This window comes from Sinohyriopsis cumingii, unplaced genomic scaffold (genome assembly GCF_028554795.1).
Source record: "Sinohyriopsis cumingii isolate HCF-2022 unplaced genomic scaffold, ASM2855479v2 utg002078l, whole genome shotgun sequence".
NCBI classification, from domain to species: domain Eukaryota; kingdom Metazoa; phylum Mollusca; class Bivalvia; order Unionida; family Unionidae; genus Sinohyriopsis; species Sinohyriopsis cumingii.
Genome location: NW_028316125.1, coordinates 241,654 through 254,877, shown reverse-complemented (window position 1 = coordinate 254,877; position 13,224 = coordinate 241,654). Strand labels below are relative to the sequence as shown.

The 13,224-nt window shown below is 36.1% G+C and overlaps 1 protein-coding gene across 1 annotated transcript in view; it reads left to right on the top strand.

Annotated features, from left to right (window-relative positions):
- LOC149771174 (NACHT, LRR and PYD domains-containing protein 3-like) overlaps positions 1–13,224 on the top strand; it is a 72,665-nt gene that overhangs the window by 25,634 nt on the left and 33,807 nt on the right. The window lies entirely within an intron of this gene.

Genomic DNA, 13,224 nt, shown 5'->3' with positions numbered 1-13,224 from the left:
TCTAGAAAGTTCTTGGAACATGTATATTAGGGGTGAAACAGTACACTTCTGCCTTATATTGAGATGATTCATGATAAACAGTCTATGATATGATACATTATTGATATACATAGTGAATTTGATGGTCTTTTCATTGTTAGGATGTCTGTAGGTGCCATTTTATGTGTTGACAGATTGGTTTTATTTCTAGTAACCAGACTACAGACTCATTTGACAGTTTTAAATGAAATTGTTAACAACACCCTACTATCCTTATAAATTAACAAGGTGACTACCACTCATGCAGTTTGGAACATTTCCCCTTAACAGATCTGTGCTAAAAAAAATTTGTATATCCCATCGGTATGTTCTGTCAAAGTCACTGATTATATATACCAGTGTAAAATGAGACATTACAATTTTTTTCCCCATGTATGATTCAAAAACGTTTCAGATCATTTAATAAACACTTTTGAATGAAGTTTCTATGTTATACTTTGTATCTAAATTGACCTAGTTTTTGGATGCCAGTCCTTCTATTATGACACAATTAATAAGGCGCAGTTTGTTCTGACTGGTGGATATTGTTTTACTCTGGACAAACAATAACTACAAATCAGAATTTATCTGTATGTCACACCAGAATAATAGCCCACATATTCAATGCAAGTAGACAAGATGTACATGAATGGAATGATATCCATCTTGTTTATGGTCTGACAGGATCTGAGACTTTGCTGAAAATGGGTGTACTTATAAGGGAGGAAGGAAGTGCATTCTTCCTCCTCTCCATCTGATTTCCAACAATATTAGAGTGCCCTTCTGATACTACGATCAAGTTGTATGCAATATTTATTGGAAGGTGTAGCCAATAAATCAAGACATGTCTTGTTAAGGGCCATGGCACTGTTTGCAGAGCTACTACACTTTTTCAGAGATGTTGTTTTGGACACCTCAAAGGTATTGTTAGATCTTATCAAGAAGCTAATTTGGGAATCGGACACCTTATTTGTTGGTGTCTTAACTTCTGTTACCTCTCAGACTGTGAGGGACCATCATAGGTCTCTCACTTCAGCTACTGGCCAATTGAAACTGGCCAAAAAACATAACCAGCTTTTTTCAGCTATCAGACAGACCAGATTCCAAAGGGTATGCAACTGCAACAGCCCAGTAGGACACATTCTTTCAGACTCCATCTGAAACAGACAATGAGAGGAAGAGGCTGGGAAGGCAAGGTGAGGAAGTCAGACCTGCCAACCCTTACGATTTGGCTGCAAATTTTACAGAAATTACCCTTACAATATGGACAGAATTAAAGCACAAATTATGGAAATATGATTGTGGTAAAATCTGGATACTAGTATGTCCTGGTGATTGATTGGGATCCAGATTTCTTATTAGATTCATTGGAATGGGTCATGGAACCAGACTTACTTCAGATGCTTTAAAATGCACATATGTTATGATGCAACATGTCTGCAGGATCAAGCTATTATATTTTGTTTTTAAATCGCATCCAACAAGCGAGCAGTCAAGACAAAATGGACAATAAACATCTGATAATTTTTAAATTTTTCAGAAGAAAAAAATGAAATATGTTTAGTGGATATAATGTGTTGATTTGAGTACTTCACATGGTAGGAAAGGTGATTGCCATTGACATGGTTTTTTTATATAAAGAAATACATCAAGTTGAGAGATATCAAGAAGCCATTGAGCTCTGTAAGGTTTGGAACTGTAGTTTTTGAAACTGTACTGGAGGTAATTAAGGTTAAAGTAAAGTTGACAAACTTTTGAGTTGAAAACAATGTATACCATCAGTGCATCAGTCTAGAATCACACTTCTGGACTTTAAGTGCATGTTTTCCAGCTTGACAATAGTAGTACATGATATTGTTATACCTTACTGAAAACTGGTCTAACTTACGGAAACAAATTGATTGCCTTACAGAGGTCTTGTTAGGGTAGGCAGGTCTGAGTCTGCTGACTTCTCCAACTTTCCCTTATCCTTTGAAACCAATAGGAGCCTGATTAACTCATTTTTGAAGAAGTTTTGCTGAGGATCATGGAATTTTGGTTGGTCCTTTCCATAGTAAAGGAGGCATTACGTCTGTGTTTCACTGAACTCCCTCCTCTCTCAAGGATCCCCAGCTTGTTCTAAACTAAAGGAAGAGAAGCACAAACTTCTTTCGAAGGGTACACAAAAGAGGGATATCTGGTTGTCATGCTTCTACTCCTAGATGCTTCTGATACCCAAAAGGGTTCATCATAGAGCTTTCCCCTCCAAACAAGAAATACTTCAGTTTTTGCTTCTGAAAGGAGGTATTCCAATTCTGACCCATGCCATTTGAACATGCATAAGTTTCCAGGTCTTTACCAAAGTTATGTGAGATTAGTGGACATTTACTGAACCTAGAGAAGTTTGACCTTTTTCTCTCTGGTTTTCATTTACATAAGAAAGAATTTCTTTACCTATCTGGTATGTGTTCATGTTAACCCCAAACAAAGTAAAAAGAATTCAGGTTATGTTGAGGAACTTACAGGCCAAGGCCTCATTGTCAGCCAGACCTAACTTTATCTTTGGGAAACTTAAACTCTATGGTAAACCTGGTACCCCTATGAAAATTCCATTTATGTCATCTCTAGTTTCTCCTTTTGGCGATCCAGAAAACATACAAGGATTCTCAGTTAGTCAAGATGTCTCTTGTGTTGGCATTTCAGTACTGGTGCAGTCGAGAAAGATTTCTGACTCAAGTTCTACTGCATTCTCCCAAACCACACTCCTGTTTGTACACCAGTATGATTCATCATGGGAGCTCATTTAAAATCAGAAAGAGTACTTATTCAAGAACATCAGTTGCTTAAAGAAAAACACTTCCACATAAACAATTTGGAAAATGAAAGATGTGCTCTTCACCCTGTAAGAATATATATAGTACAGCTCATGTGTATTTTTGGAATCCCAAGCAATGTAGAGTGGGCGGAGAGGGAGGGAGAAGGTTTTTAAAAAAGCCTCCACCTTCTCTCCACACGTTCTGACACAATTGCTGTAATAGCTTGCGGAGAATTGCTCTGCACACTGCGCTTTCTCGCTGAGTCATTGAGGATGACCACTGCAGAGTGGATGTGGTCTCTATTAAATGGGGATGGTTTACTGTTATTTAGAGAGAGAGAAGCTCCAAATTATTTACATTGTAAAGTTATCCTATTGTTTAAACATGAAAAATATCTTCTGAGGTATGTATATTTAAATTCCTGATGACAGTCATTGCTGTTAAAAATAAAACAACAAAACAGACAACACTTAATTTATGATTAAATGATAAATACATTTTAGTCCGTAAAAGGTAATGACCCAGTTATGTAACTGAATATACATGTACACATGTACAAGCTTTGGCTTAATTCCAACTGCATTTAAACTGTGAGGTACTGTACTGGTCATTTAATTTATGGGACTATATTGTTCTTTCTGAATGTTTTTTTTAGTTCTTGCATTCATCAAAATTTTTTGTGTTGAGTTTATTTATAGTGTCGTGCGCACAATTGTGCATATGCCACTTTTTTCTGACTGCACCACAGCCTGCTAGTTGTTCCTGGGGAAGAGAATGGTGCCACCTCCCCCAGGCTTTTATGGGTTTAAGGAACCTTGATAGTTTGGCCTCAATCTGTGGGTCCATAAAGGTCCCTTACAATTGAATGGTTGGCTGTCATTAGTGGGAAGGAGAGCTCGGGAATGGTCCTGGTTGCTTCACATTGCTGGTTTCTTGTTGCATTTTCCTGGTGTTTCTTGTTGTTTTGGTTTTTTCAAAATGTTCTATAAAGGGCGGAGGGTTCTATGCTGTTTATAGAGGTTGTTAGTAGAAATCATGTATGAATAGACATTTTCAAGGTTATTATGTTATTACTAGTCGAGGTGTTTAGGGTGTGCTTCCTACATTATGTTATTTATAAGTTCTTAGATATTGCATCTTTAAGTTATTTATTTATTAATGTTTTTAGAGATTGAATGTTATTTGTACTTTATTTAGCAAGAGACCAGAGTCCTTGCCGATTACACGGTTCGTTAAGGACATCTAGACTGGAGTCCTAGCTGATTACTCGGTTCATTAAAGACATCTAGGACATACGATTTAGCGGTTTCCTTAGTTTTTGATAGGTGCTTCATAAGTGAATTATTTATTAATATTTTTATAAAATTGAATGATATGTTATGGGTTTTTATGTGGGGGATTCTAAATTTATGTAGCTAGTTACTGGGTCTTTTGGTTTTGTGAGGATAGTAATTATATTGTATTCCTAAGTCCTGCTGAGTCTATGAATTTATTTATATTTTTATATGCTGATTGTTTATTTTTATTAGAGTCCATAAGAAACTCTGCGTATGTGTGTGGTGATCCAATCTCTTTTTGGTTTTTGATAAATATTTTCCTAGCGGGTTGATATTTTGGGCATATATTGAATACGTGGTGTAGATCTATGGTGGTGTGGCAGTTAAAGCAGTTAATGGTTGCTGGTTTGGGTCCTATAAACCTTCCAAAACTGCTTGCTGGTTTAGTTTTTCCATTTATTATCCTGTTTATGGTTTTCTGTTCTAAATAGGTACCCTTAGGTAGCTGTATGTTCCTATCTACGGTTTTTTGGGTTTCATTGTGCTTTTTACCTTTTGTGGAGGAGTTCCAAAAATCTTGCCATTGTTGGTCTATATATGTTTGTGTGAAGCATAGTGCTTCTGTAGAGCTATAGTTAAGCTTGATAGAGTTTTGATCTCCTAGTTTGGTTTGTGCAACTTTGTCTGCTCACGTACGAAATTTTCGTGTTCGAAAAATGCTTCACTAGGAGGTCTGTCTTATCTTTATTTGTTATGGCATTTTTAATTTTTGGGGCTGAGGTAGTTGCTTTCCTTTTCATGGCTTTTATCTTGTCCCATATTTGTTTTGAGTTTGATTTTAGACTCAGTTTAGAGCAAATGGTTTGCCATAGATTAATTTTAGCAGTTTTTATAGTTTGTTTTAGTGCTTTTTCTTTATCTTTATATTGCTGGAAGTAGATAGAATTTTTGGTGAGTTTATATTTATTTAAGGCCTTTTTTTTTGTTTTTATGTGCTATAGTACACTGTTTAGTCCACCATGGTACAGGGTTTTTATTTTGGATATTAGTTGTCTTTGGGATGCATCGGTTAGCTGCCTCTATAATTGTGTCTCCTATGTTATCATAATACATGTCAATATTTGGGCTTTCTAAGTTATCTAGATTTACTCTAGCTAGTAATAATTGGAATTGGTCCCAGTCTGCCTGTTGGTACCACCATTTAGGTGGGGTTTTGTTTGGAATATGTTGAGTGTTTGTTTGAATATTGATTGTGATGGGGAAATGGTGACTTCCTAACTATCTTCTTGATCCACCCACCAATTTGTGATTTGTGCCAATTTTGGGATAGTGATGGTTAGGTCTATGGCTGAGAGCGTGCCATCCTCAGGGTTTAATCTAGTATTCAACCCATCATTTAAGGTGACCAGATTGTTCTCAGTTATCCATTTTTCAACCATTTTCCCTCTTTGATCTTTCTTTTTACCTCCCCATAATTCACTGTGTGCGTTGAATTCGCCACATATAATTATATTGTTGTTGTTGTTATTAGTGATTGCCCTTAGTGAGATTAGGTTGGTAGGGCAGAAGGTATCCCCAGGTCGTATGCATTTATTATTTGAATGTTTGTGGTTCCTATGTTTATCATTACTGACATTATTTCAATGCTATTATTGATGTTCCATTGCCAGATGGCGATTTTATTTTTTGTACTATCCATTTTTGATGTTGTTTTTACCTGTTAGTCTTGTGGTCCAGTCAGCTATTATGGTGAAAATGGTTTTGAGGGTTCTCATTATGAGATTATGTATTAGGGTTCCTGTTGTTAGGTTCATTACTTCCTGTATTAATTCTGTGTTGGGGTGTGTGTTAGGTTTGGGGTGACAGTTTTGTTTGTATCAAGGTGGTCTTGGTTTGTTACAGTGTGGGTTGTAGTTTTTGGTTCTTTTGTTTCCTGATTCGAGAGTATGTTTTGTGGTGCGATGTTTTCCCTTCTGATTCTGTGTGGAGAGTTTTGGTGCTCATTGATTGTTTCAGAGGTAGATTTTGGTGTGTTGGGGTTGTTTTTACAGATAATGTTTATGGCAGAATGGTAGGTGGGGTGTTTTTTGTTCATTAGGTCCACTATTTGTTTCTCTTTTATTGCAAATCTGCATTCTGCCAACCTAGGATAACGGTTTTCTTTACAGTTAGCACATTTTTCTTTAGTTGTGTGGCATTCTTGTTTGTGTGGACCTCTGCAGTACTTACATCTTGGTTTGAATCTACATCTGATGGCATAGTGTCTCCATTGCAGACATTTGGTGCAAAATCTTGGCCTATTTATGTAGTTTTCCAGCTTATGGTACACTCCTGACTGTCCTAGTTTTATTGTTGAGGATATTGGCTCGGTAGCCTCTATAACTGCTTTGTTTGTTTCTTGTCCCTTGTGATTTTTTAGATGATAGACTTTGGTGGTCTGTATTCCATTTGCTGTGAGTTTATGAAGTAGGAGTTCATTGCTTATGTCCTTGTTGTATCCGTTTAGTGCTATTACTTTTTTAAAGATAGTGGTTTTAGTGGGTTTAGCCAGATTAGTTGTGGTTTCACTGTGTTTGAAGTTAGAACTGACTCATTTTTTCCATTGAGTGCTATGGTGTCTCTCTACTTTGATCTTTATTGGGCCTATAGTTTCAATTTTGATGAATATTTCCACCTGTTGAATTGTGCTGCATTGGATGTAGTTTCGCCTTGGTCTTATCAGTTTGAATTGTCCAGTGTGAATTTTGGCCATTGCTGTCATAATACTATTGGTACTTAGACTAGTAATTCTGTTGCACCTGCTGCTTATGTATATGGTGTGTTCGATGGAATGATAATTGTGAATTTTGTTTTGGGTGTTGTTGTTTTATTTCCTGTTATGAGTTAACCTTACTTGTGGGGAGGGGTTTGGTTGTTTTGGGGTTTTAGCAGGCCATTGCCTTTACCTAGGTATGTGTTTTGGGGTCTTTGGGTTGCCTTATTAGTGATGCTGCTGGGTATTTTGGTAGTGTCTAATTCATTGGATTTATTCCCATAAATTGGTGGTTCCCTTGGTGTTATTATCCCAGATGGTCCAGGAGTTTGGCTTGAGTGTATAGTTTCTTTCCTAGTGTTTTGATTTATTGTTTTTTGCTTGATTTCCTGTTGGTTTATTTGCATGTTTCTAGGTTTGGTTACTCATTTTTGGCAAATTTTGGGGTGCTGGTTATGGTTATGTGGTCTAATTGTGGGGAGTTTAAGGTAAGTAGGTTACTGTCAAATTCATTTGTTAGGTTTGGAATAGTGGTGTCTATATCTTCATTTGTGTGTGGTTTTTCCGCTTCCTTGAAGAGGATTGGCGATAGTATTGGCATTGTATTTATATTGTTCCCTGGAGTGTAGTTTTGCATTTCTAGTAGTTTCTCTTGGTGGGGTGAGGGGGTGTTAATTATGTCTGCTGGTTTGTGGTTTGTTTGGTCTGTGTTTGTGACCAGAATTTGGGGTCCCATTGTGATGTTGGTTGAATTGTAGTTTGCTGTGGTTGGTACGACTTGCGTTAATCTTGCTTGTTTTACATGCTTTATTGGTGCTGTTTGGAGTTGTGATACATCCATTATTTTTACTCATTTGTTGATAGGGTTGTTTGGTGGCTTGGGTGTTTGGATTGAACAGAGCCATTTGTTTGGACCTAGTTTGCATTCTTCTACTTCAATTGCATCTAGCATTGAATGATGACTTCTCTTTTATTTTTGTCCTTCGTTCCTTTCTTTTCTGTTGCATGTTCCTATCGTTCCTTTGTTTGAGAGTTCCTTTGTTAGGTGCACTTCCTTTGTTCATGGCTTGGCGGGTTGTTAATCGTTTCTTCTTCTTAGTATTATTTCTTTGCTCTTGTTTTCCTGTTCCTTTCTTCTATGTTAATTGGTGATGGTGGTGGCCGCACTCAGTAGAACTTTTAAAATTATACACCAAGCTAGTTTAAACAAATCAAGCAAATTGAGAGATTGTTTTCAAACTTGACGTTCTGGGAATGACGTCACTAAAATAAACAACGTTAGTTTACATATGATAGTTTGTCATTCTATGTAATTCTAAATATATTTAAAGGATATTGAAACAGTCGTCACAAAAACCTTACACAATTCTCTCACGGCAACATGGTGTAATATTCGATAACAGAACTGTATCCATTTGCGAAATAACTTCATCACAAGATATGTTTGTTTCAAATAGAATAATCCAATAGAAACTTAAATGGTCTCTCCCTAATAAGGAATTGGCTTGACTTGATGTTCTGCAGAAATGGAGACAGTTATCATTATAAACACTTATAAAATGCTAGTCTCCCTGTTTGTGACTTCTGGAGCATTTGGCTACTGAGACAAAAACAAAAAGGCAAACCAGTTTCTTTCAATAGTATTTTGTGGATTTCTAAATTTGGTATACTGCTTTGCAGCTGAAACATTAAGTAGAAGACATGGGATTGATTCCTCATCTCTCTCTCTCTCTCTCTCTCTCTCTCTCTCTCTCTCTCTCTCTCCCCCCCCCCATACTTGTATTATTGATTAAATGATGGATGTTAAATTTACATTTCTGTAACATGAAGTAATGACTGTACGCAAATAAACGACCTAAAAAATAGCAGTACTACCAAGATTGGTCTCTACTTTTATCTCATATTGATTTAGTACATTCTACTGCATATTGCGGAATCCTATACTTAAAATGAAACTAAACTTTAAGAAAGTGCTAATGGATCTATTTTGAGTACATTTAGTGCAATGAATCTTATTTTAAACAAAATTCTCATATCATATGAAACTCGGCAATATTGCACTCCATGAGGTGAAACAATGATGATGAAAGATCCACTTAAAACTTTTTACAACAGAATCGCATTCATTCTTGACTCAAGTGAAACAAAATTGCCCAAGTTCTGATAGTTACTCCTTGCACGAGTCTCAGTAATTATTGTACTATTTCTTCTGACATCCAATCACAGGATTATAGAGGGCTAATTTAAACTTGAAAAAGCACAGTACTCACGGTTATTGCATGAACATTCGAAAACAAAAATTGTTCCTAAAAGTTATGTGACCCGTAACTGTTCGGCATAATGGACAATGATGAAGTTACATTCACTCTCCTACTGAATTTCTGTATGCGGGGCTGGATCGGTTCAAGTGTTTGTTGGAGGATTGGATAGTTTCCAAAGTTTCAAAAGGTCCCTGACTTCCCTTGAAAGGGCACTAAAGCAAAAGTTTACTGTACATGTATATTTACTCAAATTTTGCATAATACCCAATGGAAGTGTGCAAGAATAAAACAAGTCAAATTTCATGTGAATGTAAGTTTGTGTACATTGATGGTTTTATTTTAGCATGGGGTGGTCAGAAACCCCTCTCCTCTTCCGGCCCAGATATGTTGTGAGGAAAAGAAGATTCGTTCATGGACACTATTAGAGCTCTGTGGCAAGGCACTAGATACATTTAACTGTATGTCAGTTTCAGATATGTATGTGTCAATGTGGTATAAAGAGAAAATTTTTAAGATTTTTATTTGAACTGAAACTATTTTATATTAATTACCAATGGTCAAAAATCATCCCAGATACATGTAGGTTCAGAAGTAGTTTTTGAAGATGGATGATCATGTGCCAAGTAATAACCTAGCAAAACAGAAGCCATCAACATGGTTTATTTCAATTGCTGTTGAAGCGTTAATTTTTTGTGTGAACTGATTACCTAATAATACAACAGCAGCTTTTCTGCGGATTCGTTTTCTTTTATCATTATGTTGACAATAAACAACAAACTCAGGGTTAAGTTAATGGCGCATTTTGTTTATTATGGTATCAGCATTGTATTGAATTATTCAGTACAACCCAAAGTCTATTCCTTTTTTTATTCTTCTGGAAAGAAAAATCAGCGATGGAAACCTTTGAACTAATTATAAGAGCTATTATGAACTTTTTTCATTTATCTGTTCATTGTCTTCCATTCCCTACATCATTCATATCACTTAAGTAATGATTATTTCCTATTATGCCATTATGATAAAGTTTCTAATAAAGTAGCTTTCAATTGAATCCCCAGATACTGCATTATAGTAAATTATAAGTTATACAAGTGAATCCCCAGATACTGCATTATAGTATATTATACATTATACAAGTGAATCCCCAGATACTGCATTATAGTAAATTATAAATTATACAAATGAATCCCCAGATACTGCATTATAGTATATTATAAATTATACAAATGAATCCCCAGATACTGCATTATAGTATATTATACATTATACAAATGAATCCCCAGATACTGCATTATAGTATATTATACATTATACAAATGAATTTCCAGATACTGCATTATAGTATATTATACATTATACAAGTGAATCCCCAGATACTGCATTATAGTATATTATACATTATACAAGTGAATCCCCAGATACTGCATTATAGTAAATTATAAATTATACAAATGAATCCCCAGATACTGCATTATAGTATATTATACATTATACAAGTAAATCCCCAGATACTTCATTATAGTATATTATAAATTATACAAGTGAATCCCCAGATACCGCATTATAGTTTATTATAAATTATACAAGTGAAGGTGTTTTCATGAATTAAGATCACTTGATTCATGAAATGTTATCTGATTGTAAATCATGCGTGATGTCTCAGTCTTTCCATGGGTGTAAATTCAATGTTATCTTTTTGTTGTTTGTGTTTTTAAACAAATGCTGCTGTTGTCTGAATTTAATTGTCCATACCTCAAAGATTACTTTTCATGTTCAAACAGTAGGATAAATTTCCACGGTTAAAAAACGTTCAACAAGATGTGTAGTTTGTCAAGTCAGTGCACAAGTTTTCTAAATATATGAAATATACAAAAAAGACTTTTTTTTAAACATTAATTTCTATTGTCCATATAAGTGTTTGAAATAAAGATAATTGATTAGTGAAATGGTGTTTGATTGTAAATCACTCATGACATCCTGGTTTTTCCATGGGTGGTCATCATTGATTGGCTGTTAAAATGTCAATCGGTGATGCCGATCAACCGCTCCAAGGTGGAGAGGCCATTGGCTTGCCAGCCAAGGCAAGGTGGTGATTTGAAGTTATTTTATTGTTCCCTCATGGATCATTATTGTGGAGTGAAAGTGGATGGATAAGTCCCCTACACGTGAGCTGTACTGTAGATGATCAATTTATAAGGCACTCAGGACACTGTGTGATGGTTTCTCAGACAACACATTGCTGGTTGCATACCTCAGATGCAAAGATGCATTCACACTCCATTTCTCTGTTTAGAGTGAAAAGAAATTGCATTCCATGTTCATCACATTCTGGGCCAGAAAATTATCCTGACAGACATTGTCTATCACAGGAAAGGTAGTTCTTTCAGAATGGTCACTGCATCTAGCAGTTGCAGAATCCTTGTTCATTCTATGGGGGAAGTCTTTAGTACACATGTTTGCAGTAAAACTGAAAAACAAGCCCCAGTTGTATATCTTTCCAGTCCCAGACCAAAGGGCCTTAGGTTGATTCTGCAGGTCCTTAAGAAGGTCAGGACATCAACAGCTTGGATTATCCAGATAGCACCTCTGTAACTTCAAAGGTTTTGTTTCAATGACCTCCTCAACCTCTTGATAGACCAATTCCAGGGTTTTATCCCAGTGGAAGATTAATCTGCTGTTGTAACAGAACTCTTCACAACAGTCCTCAGGTTCTCCACATTCATATTCACGCTTGTCTTATCTCAAATTATCTATTTACCATGTGAAGTTTTTGAGCAAAATTGCCAACTGCGTCATTCAGGCCAGGAGATGATCTGCCTCTAAGATGCAACATATAGAATCATCTGTGATTGCTGCACAATGTTAATCCCAGCTGCCCCCTCTGTCTGCATTAGCATATTTTCTACTCTTCTTCATTGAGGAGAGGTCATGAAGGGACTGCCTTTCTAACACAATTAATTATTCCAAAGGTTAAATCATTGGCTCAGATCCTCATAGCAGATATTATTAAGTATTTTGAGCTGCTGAGACCAATGTCTCGCTCCTTAATACAGAGACAAAATCACATTTGTTTTGTAGGTCCTGATTGAAGTCTTTTATGACCCTTTGAGTGAGGCTTCGTTTGAAAATCTTCACTTAAAACTCTTCTAGCTGTAGCGTCAGCAATAAGAAGTGGACTACATGTTTACATTCAGTGGGAATTACACCTGTTTTCACAATTTTTGTCAGCCAGGTTTTCACAAAAAAATTAACACCAGCTTTCCTCAGTGCTGCCAGCTTTGATAGAGATTACCAGTCACATCTCTTTTGGGGATGAACAAATAGACTCATTTGCCTAGTCATTGCACTTAGGTTCTAGTTGACATCTTCAAATGGGAGAAGGAAGGGTCAGAATGATTTATTCTTCTCTTAAAGGGTTCACCTGATATTTCAGTATCGAGATCTCTTGATGGATTTCATTGAGCAGTTAAAAGAGCTTATCAGTTCCTCTCAAAGAGAAACCTTTCATTCATGAAAATAAAAACAAATGAAGTTAGGTCTATTGGAGGGGGTATCTTAATCACTCATCTTGGAACGACATTATGAAGACTTCTTTTTGGCAATTGCACATGACCTTCCCCTCAATTAAATTTTGGTTCTAATTAAACCAAAGTGTGTTTTCCCTCTGGATCCAATAGTTGCAGCATAAACATTAAAACAGACTGTTGCAATTTAACAGCAGTGAATGATTCTCCTTACATTGAGTAATTTTGTACCAAATAAGGTTAATAACCTCCCTCCTGACTGAGAACTTAAGCTACTTAATAGTGACTGATGAATGTCCTACTGATATTAAAACATGGTGGGTGTAAAACTAACTGTTGTCAGATGCCCTTCCCCTATTCTGCTTTGATGTTCTTCATCAGGTGCTAGAATAGAATGAAGTGATAGTTGCACATAGGCTTATGACATGGAGTCATAATGGGTTGATGTACATGTTATACAAACTTTCAAGAAGAGGTGGGTGGTTCATCTTGCACAGATTATGGTTTTTGCATTCACAAAGGGGCAAACTGCACAATATAGTGACAGAAAAGTATTAAATAATTGCAGTTAGTTTCCTCCTCCTACATATTTGGCAA